The sequence below is a fragment of the Triturus cristatus genome, chromosome 10, assembly GCF_964204655.1.
Source record: "Triturus cristatus chromosome 10, aTriCri1.1, whole genome shotgun sequence".
Classification (NCBI taxonomy): domain Eukaryota; kingdom Metazoa; phylum Chordata; class Amphibia; order Caudata; family Salamandridae; genus Triturus; species Triturus cristatus.
Genome location: NC_140593.1, coordinates 965,986,632 through 965,990,352, shown reverse-complemented (window position 1 = coordinate 965,990,352; position 3,721 = coordinate 965,986,632). Strand labels below are relative to the sequence as shown.

Below are 3,721 nucleotides of genomic sequence, written 5' to 3'. Positions count from 1 at the left end.
ATAAAATTATAGATTGAAGGTTTTATTTTTTGGAATGGGGCATCGAGGGTAAGAAAAGTACCTCTTCAAAATATCCTATTTTAGAGGCATTATTTCCAAGAGCAGAAAACAAAAGAAATAAGGTTGATAGCAAAAAGTCAGTTCCTTAACAGAGAGGTGCTACTGCCCCATTGAATTAACCACTTTGCAACACAGGTTTTCTAATTACCAATACATTAAAAGGAGTGCGCACCTGTGAATTGTTAACTAATAACAAAACGCAATTCGATGACTGGACATGGCTTCCAGCAACCCTTGCAAATGTGCCCTTAGAAGATTAGGACTGAATTTTGCCTGCTGCAAGTGGAAAAGATATACAACTGAGAATATGTTCTTGGAATGTGTATGGGATGGCCCATTTGTTGGCCAAACCTGATACTCTCTAATTTTTTTAATGTTTATGTTCCAGAAATCATGGAGAGAACAAGTAACTCAACAGCTTGGGTTTAGTGAATTTAATCTCCCTGCCATACACACTAATAAACTGGGCCGAGTGAAGGGCGGACTCTCATGCTATATTGCCACAGAATTGAATTTTACAGTAGAAGCAGCTGGTATGGTTACAATGAGTTCTGTTACAGTACAATTGCTATATGATGATAATGTTTATTTAAGTGTGAGGAAAAATAAGATGAGAACACGAGGGAACCTCATTGCGATTCCCATTAAGCTGCACAGCCTATTAGAATGAATTCAATGAATTAAATTCATAATCAACTATATTTTTCTTCAACTATTTTGTCCATTATTAATAATCCTTTTTTCTCTTTCAATTTCTTCAATCCATTGTACCCATTCGCTTTTTCTTGCAGTTCATAAAAACGCAGGAGAATGACTGTTTCCACATGTCACGCTTTTATTAAAATCACCCAATGCATTTCGGGAATGAATCCCTTCTTCGGGGGTTTCTAAGATACAAAAAAAATTTAATCGTTGTCAATTACATAATAATGCTCATAATTCAATGAACCAACACACCACGACCATATTTAACAGATGTTACAAAAACATTTTTTCTGAGGCTCTTGTATTAATTCCAACGTTGTTCACACTCAGTCAATGACTTCACATGCCTGAAATCAAGTTAGCAATAATATAAACGAATCCCTCGCTTTCTATACCTCCTTAAAGACTGATTAAGCTCTCAGAAATAGCAATCCTCAACTGCGCGCTAACTGTGACACATGCTGCTAAACTAATCCCTCACTTTCTATGCCTGCTTAGAGCCTATTAATGATCTTAGTAAACAATCCTCCACTGCGCGCTTACCGTGACATGTGCTGCTGAAATCTTGGAATCACGGAGCTTGGCTGCATCTCCGGTTTCATTTTGTTCCAGTACCTCTCTATGAAGCGCCCACGCGCTGTTAACTTTCCCCTTGATAATAAAGACTCAAACTGACTGAGAAAAGGTGAATGCTCACGTTAATGAAAATAACTGCCATCAGCTGGAATGTCACATGTCTTCTGGGATAAACTAAACTCCGCACTGGATTACGAGAGTTTCTATGCAAGTCACTTGAATACTGCTAGCGAGACGGACTGCTTAGCCCATAATGCCCCTGTGTGAAATAGGTAATCCACATTTACGAGACTGCCTAATGTTGGTATTTTGGACAAGAAAATATACAAGCCCTCAAAATGAAAAATTAAAAAACAGAATTAACTGCAATATTTACACATTTGCTTTTGCATGATGTTCACAAAATCTCACTGCTCAATGGTCACGGTCATATTTAAAAACAATATTCAGAACAATTTCTTTATGAACACAATGTTGCATGGCAGGGAAACACAACTCCTGCGTTAACGGTGTAGTGAACGCAATTTAATGTACTATTTCCACTCGTAGTTGCGTCCTGGGTGCAATCTCAACGGTTGGGGCAGAAAGTTCATTCAATATCACTGACATGGTGTTGAGATGCACACCGTTGTACTCTGTTCCTTTGAAATGTAAGCAACTACGAGTGGAAATAGTACATTAAATCGCGTTCACTACACCGTTAACGCAGGAGTTGTGTTTCCCTGCCATGCAACATTGTGTTCATAAAGAAATTGTTCTGAATATTGTTTTTAAATATGACCGTGACCATTGAGCAGTGAGATTTTGTGAACATCATGCAAAAGCAAATGTGTAAATATTGCAGTTAATTCTGTTTTTTAATTTTTCATTTTGAGGGCTTGTATATTTTCTTGTCCAAAATACCAACATTAGGCAGTCTCGTAAATGTGGATTACCTATTTCACACAGGGGCATTATGGGCTAAGCAGTCCGTCTCGCTAGCAGTATTCAAGTGACTTGCATAGAAACTCTCGTAATCCAGTGCGGAGTTTAGTTTATCCCAGAAGACATGTGACATTCCAGCTGATGGCAGTTATTTTCATTAACGTGAGCATTCACCTTTTCTCAGTCAGTTTGAGTCTTTATTATCAAGGGGAAAGTTAACAGCGCGTGGGCGCTTCATAGAGAGGTACTGGAACAAAATGAAACCGGAGATGCAGCCAAGCTCCGTGATTCCAAGATTTCAGCAGCACATGTCACGGTAAGCGCGCAGTGGAGGATTGTTTACTAAGATCATTAATAGGCTCTAAGCAGGCATAGAAAGTGAGGGATTAGTTTAGCAGCATGTGTCACAGTTAGCGCGCAGTTGAGGATTGCTATTTCTGAGAGCTTAATCAGTCTTTAAGGAGGTATAGAAAGCGAGGGATTCGTTTATATTATTGCTAACTTGATTTCAGGCATGTGAAGTCATTGACTGAGTGTGAACAACGTTGGAATTAATACAAGAGCCTCAGAAAAAATGTTTTTGTAACATCTGTTAAATATGGTCGTGGTGTGTTGGTTCATTGAATTATGAGCATTATTATGTAATTGACAACGATTAAATTTTTTTTGTATCTTAGAAACCCCCGAAGAAGGGATTCATTCCCGAAATGCATTGGGTGATTTTAATAAAAGCGTGACATGTGGAAACAGTCATTCTCCTGCGTTTTTATGAACTGCAAGAAAAAGCGAATGGGTACAATGGATTGAAGAAATTGAAAGAGAAAAAAGGATTATTAATAATGGACAAAATAGTTGAAGAAAAATATAGTTGATTATGAATTTAATTCATTGAATTCATTCTAATAGGCTGTGCAGCTTAATGGGAATCGCAATGAGGTTCCCTCGTGTTCTCAATAATTTGCAGCGCAAGTGGGCAGAGCGCGAAGTGAGCGAGCACGCCGACAAAGTAGAAACAGTGGAGTACATTACAACATGAATAAACATTTCAAAGGAACAGAGTACAACGGTGTGCATCTCAACACCATGTCAGTGATATTGAAAAATAAGATGACCCAGCTGTATATCTTATGGGATATCATAACCTCATTAGCAATTAGGCATCCAGATGCCGGTTTGACCCATCTCTGTTGAATGTAACTTACATCTGGTTGCTGTTAATCCTTTAGATAGAACGATTAATGGTATCGCAAATACGTACAGAAACAATCTGCACCAGCTTGGGTTTATTTTGTTAAAGGAAAAATCCTTGCAGAAATAAAGGCCAGTTCTATCTTTTAATCAGTCCAAGCATGGCTCAATAATCTATTACAAAAAGAACAATTGATGGCCAGAATGCAGAACAATGTTATACATTTACCCCAGTACAGAGATCTGGGTCTAAATCCATCGTTTTTTT

General features: G+C 38.1%; 1 long non-coding RNA gene across 1 annotated transcript; it reads right to left on the bottom strand.

The window, feature by feature from the left end:
* Positions 1-631: 631 nt before the first annotated feature.
* LOC146796337 (uncharacterized) lies at positions 632-1,437 on the bottom strand. The gene is made up of 2 exons (XR_014969610.1): positions 1,309-1,437; positions 632-947 (listed from the first exon to the last, which is right to left on the bottom strand). It is a non-coding gene; the product is annotated as an uncharacterized LOC146796337 (long non-coding RNA).
* Between the last annotated feature and the right edge of the window lie 2,284 nt (positions 1,438-3,721).